This window comes from Quercus robur, chromosome 3, assembly GCF_932294415.1.
Source record: "Quercus robur chromosome 3, dhQueRobu3.1, whole genome shotgun sequence".
Taxonomy (NCBI): domain Eukaryota; kingdom Viridiplantae; phylum Streptophyta; class Magnoliopsida; order Fagales; family Fagaceae; genus Quercus; species Quercus robur.
The window spans coordinates 19,309,922-19,319,511 of record NC_065536.1 but is presented as its reverse complement, the minus strand read 5'-3'; the positions used below and the strand labels follow the sequence as shown (position 1 = coordinate 19,319,511).

The 9,590-nt window shown below is 32.9% G+C and overlaps 1 long non-coding RNA gene across 1 annotated transcript; it reads right to left on the bottom strand.

Annotated features, from left to right (window-relative positions):
* Positions 1 to 2,423: 2,423 nt before the first annotated feature.
* Positions 2,424 to 5,914, bottom strand: LOC126717409 (uncharacterized). The gene is made up of 3 exons (XR_007652563.1): positions 5,596 to 5,914; positions 5,286 to 5,485; positions 2,424 to 3,002 (listed from the first exon to the last, which is right to left on the bottom strand). It is a non-coding gene; the product is annotated as an uncharacterized LOC126717409 (long non-coding RNA).
* Between the last annotated feature and the right edge of the window lie 3,676 nt (positions 5,915 to 9,590).

The following is a 9,590-nucleotide window of genomic DNA, read 5'->3' as shown; positions in this document are numbered from 1 at the left end:
AAAGAAAAAGGGCTAAGCAACAGTGGGCCTAAGCAGCTCTTATCAATACCCAAACAAGATGCCTGAGCTTCAGAGAACCCATTGTCCATACCCTGAATGCTAACCTGGGCAGAAAGATCCTCTCGTGCCACCCACTTTACAGCTTGCTTATCACTCCTAAAACGTTGCCAAGACACCCGCCTCTTGCCAAATTCATTTACTTCCACAGTCAAACCTTTCCTTAACCAACTAGACCTCCTAACTTGACGCTACCTACCAAAATCAACCTCTTTCAAATTCAAATTATTCAATCTGAATTTATTTTGTTCCGGGATTTTCTCCTTAACCTTAGCATCTACATTAATACCACGGTGACTCCCCTCCACTCCACCCACGGCAATCGGAATAGCCTTATTAGTCGGAACTTCAAAAGCCACCACCTGACTCCCATCTTCATCTCTCGGAGGCGGCATAGTGTTCTCCACTACTTGAATCTTCTCTGTCTCTTTAATGGAGGGCTGGAAAGCATGCTTCCTTCCCTGCATAGACGCTTTTACCGTTTCAACAAAAGACCAAGAAGGGTGAACCTCTGAACCCAACTTAGACGATACAGCTTTTGGAACACCCAACGCATAATGAGAAGGTTCAAGCATTCTCCTTAATTCAATACCAAAGGCCCTCCAACCTCGTTGTGCCTTGCCTGCAGGAATAATGATCGATCTTCTCATCTCGCCAACTTTTAACTCTGTTACTAACAAATATTGCCCAAACGAGTTAGAGCCCCGTTGCACTGTGTATGCAGTGTCTCCTTCCCTGAGTGTGAAGAAATGTTTGGGGTTAATCCCAATCAATGTGTGTTCCAAGCTTTGCATTAACCATCGTGCTGCACTCTTACCCATAAAAACTGATTGCATGAAATACTTTCCCCGTTCATAAATCCTAAGGGAAAAAAAGTTCCCCCCTTCCTCAACCACCAATTGAAACAGCTTCGATTCAATAAAAAAACTGCGAAATCCACCCATAACAATCCAAGACAGACGTAAAAAAAATAATCGGGAACAATATTTCTGACTAATTTGAGATAGCCGGGCCTCTAGAACTCATTAAAATAAATATACTGATCAAATTAAGTAAACTATATTTGAACTTCCCTTAAATAAAAATTATTTATTGAGGATTCAAGCTCAATGGGTTTCAACTTTCAAGTTTGTAACTACTCTCTCTCCCTCTCTTTTATTTTTGGTATCTAAAACTAGTCAAAGTTTGTTAGGCGGAATTTCATTTCCTGGAAGCAGTGATGCATATTTCTTAAGCACAAAGCTTCTTCATTGTAGGACAGGATATGGTATAAATTTTTCAGTCCATTAGCCATTCATCCTTCAACTCTATTGATAGTTTCTTGTTGAGTTGTCGGATTTTGTGTGTGTGTGTGTTTTTTTTTTTTTTTTTTTTCTTTCACTGAATCAAAAATTCAAAATTACTAAGACCTATGCCTTAGGTTCTTGAATTGAAGTACATGTATCAGCCTTTACATATGTTTCACAGTACATGGTGTTTACCAGTGAAGTTATTTCTAAAAACACACAGGAACCAATAAGTTTTTAGTGAATGTGGAAAGGGTTCATTTCTAGGGTTGAACAAAGTAAAATATTTCCCCCCGATTGTACAAATTCTATATAGACAGATTTTATTACAAAATTAACCACTTAAAATGGAATGATTTCCTTAACAACTCATTATCACTTTCATAATAAATCAAACGGCCCCCAAGCAGGGTAAAAATTCTGTTTATTGCAAGAACAGCCAAGAAATGAAAGTACATGAAAAGATTCAAAGAAGTAATTTTAAATCACAACTGCTCTGAATAGACATACTGCTAAGAATCTTTCTAGAGACATCAGCAACTAATCATCATAAAGGATCACAACAATGGCAGAATCAAAGAAATCTTGATACTATTGTAATAAAAGAACAGAAAACGTATTAAAGTCAATGTGCAATATGTCACATTCCAAATATGTATGGTCTGTTTGGATTGAACTTATTGTTGCTGAAACTGAAAACTGAAAATTGAAAACTGAAAACACTATAGCAAAATAATTTTTAAATGTGTAAATAGTATCATGGGACCCATTTTAAATATTTTTTAATGTATAAACAATACCACTACAGTGATAAACAGTGACAAAACAGTGTATAAACAGTAAAAATTGTCTCTGAAGAGTAAAATCTGTCTCTCCTTAAATGCGTGAAAGCAAAAAAAAAAAAAAAAAAGAGGGAAAAACGGGGACGCAGGATTCAGCAAACGCTGAATCCAAACCCATGCGTATTGTGCTAAGGCTACAAAGAAAAATATAGAAAAATACATTCCATGAAAGCTTGACACATCATTTTGCATATTCCAGTAGGAAACCTGCTTGCCTAGAAACAATCCATGACTTGATTTCCCAAGGACTGAGGAGAAGCATAAGATGACTCAAAAAAACTTGCTTCAGCCTTTCTTGAGTATTAATTAAAATGATGGTGCATCGATCTTAGCCAATTTAAGGGGAACAAGCCATGTGTAAAGAGCATACATACCATAAAAATAATCGAATTTGCTACAAAAGCCAGCTAACGCGAGTATTCCAGCATATGAGAACATAGTAATGGAGAAGGTAATAGCTGAAATTCTCAACCTGCACACATAGCCTAGGATTTACACATAATACAAGCCTGAAAAAAGAAATTTTAAAATCTTCAGGAGAGGGATCCCCCAATTATATTCTCAAACAAGAGCAATAATGCATTCAATGAAGTATAAGATTCACCTCGATAACCAATACAGAGCACAATGTGATGTTTATTCTTATTCTGTATAAACCCACAAGACAGCAAAATAAGTGAATATGAACACGGCTTGGCCTATAACACTGTAGTCTGTAGGTACCAGCAGACCGAAAATGCAAGAATCTGCATATGAAATGCTGCAACCCATGTTAGGAGTTCATTTGTACCATCAAATTCCCTCATTGATTTCATTTCTGTTCAAAAATTCAATGTCCATCATCAAGAAGTTGTCAATCACCAAAACCAGATTCTATAATTCTTTTTTCTGCTGTCGAACTTCAAGACTTATAAATTACTTTTATGTCCTAATTTTGTTTAGGATCAAGTTTTTTTTTTTTTTACAAAAGTACCCAATTAGTTTGATATATAAGTAGCTAGATGACTCATGGACAAGAATAGCAAAGTAGCATATTGTTGTCATGCAACTCAAATTTTCCTTATGGGATATTGGAAACAGGTCAGACTGAGTTTATTCTCTATCCATGCCATGGCGCTTTATCTTTTTCCTCAAATTTTATGAATGAAAGACGATTAAAATTCCTTTATAGCCTATTTTCATAACCAGATTAAGGTTAAGAGAATTATAGAGTTAGTATGGTATAAAAGTAGCTAGATGACTTGAAAGTAAGGTGCACAAACAGAGTCTGTAGTTCGGATTCTTCCAAAGTAGGATATGAAATAAAGGTCCACACTATTTGTTGAGGATCCATAACTGACCCCAAATATTTGGAATTTGTTGTTGTTGTTGTATGATGGTCAAAAAGACAAAAGAAAATATAAAAAAATAGTGCTCGCACCAAGCATCTTCTTGACTCTTCCTGAAAAATGGCAATCCAGGGCTAAACATTTTTTCTTTTGATAAGTAAATTACAAATGGGAGCAGTGGAGCACTAATTATTAGCCGTCAAAAAGCAGAGCTCCCTATCTTAGTTTCCTCATCCCTTGCTTCAGAAACAGAATTCAGCAATCATGTTGTTGTTTTGATTGGTAAGTACAAATCATTCACACAATTCAGATTAAACCCATCACTTCAACATCCACCCCTTGTTTGTGAGAGACAAAGATTTGGTTCAAAGACTAATGGCCATGCTGACTATCAATCTTAACAGACAAATAAAACTATGAATAGCACAAGGAAGAGAACAATCAAACAATTTATTTTTAATAAGTAAATGAGGAATTTTATTAGAGAAGAGGAGTGCTTTAAATTTGAGCCTCCTAAGAATTACAATTATGAATTTAAAATAATCCTTAACACTAGCTATTAGACAAAACAGGCACCCTTACATTAAATGAGATAAAGGTAACATAATTTCATCTTTAAAGAAGCAATGAGGGAAGGAACTACCACAGAATACTATCAAATGTTATTTCATTAATTCCAATTTTTATTTACAATAATTTTCTTTCAAATTGGATGGTTCCCAATGTCATGAATGAGCTAGTTAAGTTATACTTAGAGAAGCAATAAAAGCTATCAAAAGTGCAGATGAAACAACAAAACTAAAGAATGAGACATTCCTTGATACTAAATAACATAATAGAAAAACGTTTCAATGTAATAATATTACCTTGTCATATTTCTTTGAATTTGAATCAAGATTTTCTCATTTCTATGGTAATAGACTTGGATTGAGGTCAGTGTCCATGATCATCTTCTTCTTCTTTGCCCTATAGATTTTCAGCTGCGAATAATGACATTCTGTTTGTTTGGACTCCAATGGGTTATGCCGATATTGATATGTTCGCAGCTTGGCAGGGTTATTTCAGCAGACATAGAAACATAGCTTTTTGGAATGCTATGCCTCATTGCATTATCTGGTGTCTTTGGCAAGAATGGAATTCTAGAATATTTGAGGGTTGTAAGTGGATTACCCTTCAATTTAAAGCCTTTTTCTTTCGTACCTTTTAGATTGGAGTGTTTCTTTTCATTCTCCTCCTTCTTCTATCCTTTTAGATATGCTTGAGCATTGTAATTTGAATTAGTTGTACTTTTCCCTGAGTACACCCCCGGTGTACTTGTTGTGTTTTCTTTTTAATAAAATTTTTTCGTTACTTACCAAAAAACAAGCTGGGGAACGTTAACAGCAACATTAGACTAGAGTGATTAGACCCCATTACCCATTTTACAAGGTTGTGGGCTACATTATTATCTAATCCCATTTCCAAATGAAGAAGAAGCCAAAGCTGAAATATCCTTCTTGCAAGCTGGATTTACAATGAAGTTAATGACATTTGCTGCATATCCTTCTATTGGCTCAGAATATAATGACAAAATTGAAACAGAACAATCCTAAGATGTATCCTTCAAAACCAGCTAACAAGATAACTATTATCTCTAGATTGGATTCATCCAACAACAAAAAGGAAGATATATATATATACACACACAGTGAAACTTCTCTCTCGAAAAGTAAGATAGTGAGTTCATTCATTTAGCCCATAGTAACATTTTATCAAATACTTGGGGTTCTTACCGTTATACCCTCTATCACAACTTGTTCAAGTCTCTCCTCTTTGGCCAATGGCATTCCAGTCTTGAACTCTGAGAACCGCAGCCGGGCCTACATTATTTTGATCACATGATGCATGAAAACAGTAAGACACACACTTGTTTTGCGTTTGCAAAAAAGCAGCACTTCCTCTCGTGTCCCCCAAAGGATTTTCATCGCCACTACTGCATATGGTGTGAATTCATTCATCTTTGGTGACTCTTTCTGTTTGTAACTCACTTGTGATTAAAAGACGTTTAAAAAAAAAAAAAAAAAATCAACGAAGTAATACTACCTTGGCATATTTCTTTGAAGTTCAATCAAGAGGTTCTCATTTTTCTTCAATGGTGGACATAAATTGAAGTCAGCGTCCTCATTTAGAAAGGGCTGGGCCATTGAAGACATTGGTGTTGCATTTCCAGTTCACGGGTAGGCAATAGGCATATCTATCATGGTCCAAGCATTCTCATTATCTTGGTCTTCAATTTCCCTTGTAATCTCAAGTGTTTGAAACCAGAGCTTCCTCCCGTGCATCCCAAAGGATTTTCATTGCCACTACTGCATACAGTGTAAAATGGGTATCAACGTTACGGTACCTTGCACCAATCTCTACGTTTTCCAAATAAAACAAGTGCCGTGTCCTAAAAGCTCAAACCGTTAAGAAATAGTGAATTTACTCGTCTAATTAATATTCTAACACAAGAATTATTATAGAATATCAAGCACCCAAAATCAAGATCTTTATTATTTATCATTCATAATCTTTCAGAGTTCCTACTAAAAGAATTATACAACAAATGCATAATAAAGCAAACTATAGAGACAGCCAAAGGTCTCTCTTCGCAATTTAGTTGTTTTGTTTCCCCAATTTTCAGACTCTTCAAAGCAGAATAATATGAAAATATAAATAAAAACAAAACCAATTGACACAGCACAACTATAAGGAAGTGAAGGAAGAGAACACGGAGCACCTAATTTTAAATCCCATAACATTTGGTTTCTCTACCTCATGAAGGAATAAAACCCAACTGAAGAAAAACGACTATGAATCAGATCAACATCAACTAATCTAAAATGCCGCAATTAAATGATCCAAAGAGGGGGATTATTGACTGGAAAATTAATTGAGAGCGAGAGACAGGGAATTATTTTTCTTTACCTTGGCATATCTCCTTTTCCTCCAAAAAAAAAAAAAAAAAAGAGGCATATTTCTTTGAATTTGAATCAAGAATCTTCCATAACATAGGCCATTTTGAACGTGTACTGCATCGAAAAATAAACTCCCACGACAAAATTAACCTCATTATATATTACGGAAATCTAATTATTGAATTAAATGTTGTTGGTGTTGTTAGCAAACATGTCAAATTTCATTTAAATAGAAAGTTAATTACTTTTTAATCCATAAACATAAAACAAAATAGGCGAGTCAGGTCGGGTTTGGGTTAAGTCAATTGATTTGTGTAAAAAATAGGTCATTTTAAGCAAGTTAAAAATAGGTCGATTAATCAAGTTGCAGATTGGGTCAAGTTAGATCGAGTTGACCCGTATTTTTTCACATGATTTTTTTTTTTAACATGTATTTGCTTCGCAGCAAATTACTTGATGTGAAATGCGCATTACTTTGAATTCACTGCTCATATCAAGAAAGTGCTCAGCTCAACAAATTCACATTTGATCAATAGTTATAAATTATACAAATCTCAACATTGTTAATCAAAACAAAATAGCACACACAAAGGAATCTAGTCTACCTTTTGAAAATAGAATTAAAACAAACACACAAGTTTCACTTCTACAAAATATCAACACCCCAAAACATAAAACAAAATTACAAATGCTAATTTTTTTTATTGGATATTGGATAGCTAATTTGATAAAAATAAAATAAAAACATATAAAAAATTTACAATCTTAAAAAATTTGGATATTGTATTTAATTTTAGATTCACTATGATTGACACTATGTATCAATTTGGAAATATACATCAAAGTTTGATTGCTTACTAATTTATACATTGTCTCTTTTGTGAATATTATGTCATTATTCATCAACAGACACGCAAGAAAACATTTTCTTTTATTTTGAAAAGTGGTTTGTTTTGGTTATGGACTATTAAAAAGTAGGTTCAAGCACCCATAATTGATGCTAATTTCATTGATATACTTAGTCTTCATTCTTTTCACACTTATGAATGTTTCTCATAGATGTTTATAATTTTAAATATATTTTTTTAACTCTATTGTAACTAAATTATCTTAGCATGTACTTCGTCATTTGATATCTAAAAGCCTTTACTTATTGTGTTATTCAAGCGAGAATAATGCATCAATCATTCATCTTTCAATTCATTTGCATGCAACTAGATAAATATCTTAATTGTTTTCTTGAGACCATTGTATTCGAATGACGTTATCCAAAAAATGTAAAAAGTTGATTTTGTTTTATAAAAATATAATAATCATGTACATTATATTTGTCAATTGAGTTTGTGTTTTGCATTGTAAAGCCCACATAAAAAAAAAAAAAAAAAAAAAAAAAAAAAAAAAAAAAAAAAAAAAACCAACCATGTCTTATTTTCCTTTTTTACAATTTTTTTTTTTTTTTAAAAGTCATGACACAAGTTAGCCGAGTTGGGTCAAGTTGACTTGCAAAAAAGGGTCAAGTCATGGGTGGATTCATTTTTTCTTCGGAAAAAATTTGGATTCGGGTTGGGCTAGCAAATCCTGGCCTGTTTTGCAATGTTTACATAAATGTATTTTTTATGCATAATTTAAAGGTATAAAAACTTGAAATTAAACATTTAATATATGACATAGCTATTGATTTTTTGTCTCCTTGAAATTTTGCAAGTATAAGTATATAATAAAAAATAATAAAGTGCAATCTATTATTAGATTATCAAAATTCACATTCAATAAAAAAAAATATATATATATAAAGAGAGTTTGAAGGATTTCTTTCCGAACTAATTCAAAACTTTGTTCTTTCAAAAAACCCTCCACATGTGTGAGTTAAATAAAAATAAAATGAAATTCTTCCATAACGTAGCAGATGTAGATTAAAGTCAGCATCTTTGGGCTGAGGCAATAAAAAGTAAAAACAACCCCGGATCTATCAATGGTCCTCTCCACTCTCGTTTAATGGGCCACGATAGTATCTCTCTCTTTTTTCTTTTTCGGCCCATTTCGTGACCCCATGGGCTCAAATCATCTACAAGCTATAAGTAACCTCTAGATTCTTAATTATTATCATTTGCAGGTACGGTAACGTCGGCAAGGTTGAAAATAGGGTTGTGCATGGATTGGGTTAGGGGGATTTTTTGACCCAACACACCATAGTGGGTAAAAAAAAATTCAACTCAACCCAATTCAACCCATCACATAAGTCTAACCCAACTCACATGGGTCGGGTTGGGTCAGGTTGAACCCATGGGTTTGACAAATTTTATTATTATTATTATTAAATTGAGTAGAAAAAAAATAAATATTAATATATTAAAAAAACCTAAAGATTAGTATCAATGTAAATCGTTAAAGGCAAACAATATTAATGACTAAACAACAATAGTAATTTATTAGAATTTATGTAAATTAATTGGCTTTTATATAGGATAGGAAGAACTGGTTATTTAAAAAAATTAATTATATAATATATTATATATATATATTAAATTAGTATTAGTAGGAGGAATTGAGGAAATACTACTCTACAGCTAGTTTTTTTTTAATTATTAAATATAATATATATATATATATATATATATAAAAAAGTGCCCTACAACTGATTTAAAAAAAATTGATTAAATATATAATATATTTTAAATATATATTAAATATGATGAGTTGGGTCGGATTTGGCAGGTTTGTAATTTTATGACCCAAATCCAACCCGACCTGCTATAAAAAAATTTTTTGTAATCTAACCCAACCCACCAAGCCTTAAAAACCGATCCAACCTGGCCAGTCGGGTCAAATTTGACGGGTTGGTGGGTTTTCTGCACACCCTTACTTGAAACCGTTGAGTCTTTCTACCAAAAAATAAACTTTTGAGTCTATATTGGTTGGTGATGTCATATTGTCATTAGGCTATATATATATATATATATATATATATATATATATATATACAGTTATGATGACTGATTTGGCCCAATTGAATTAGATTAATGGTATTTTCTGTTGAGTGTTTGCATATTATAATATTATAATATTAAGATGCTACCACATTGGGGTACAATGGTAATTTATAAGTTGTAAAGAGTATAGTAAATTACTGCCTGTATGAAT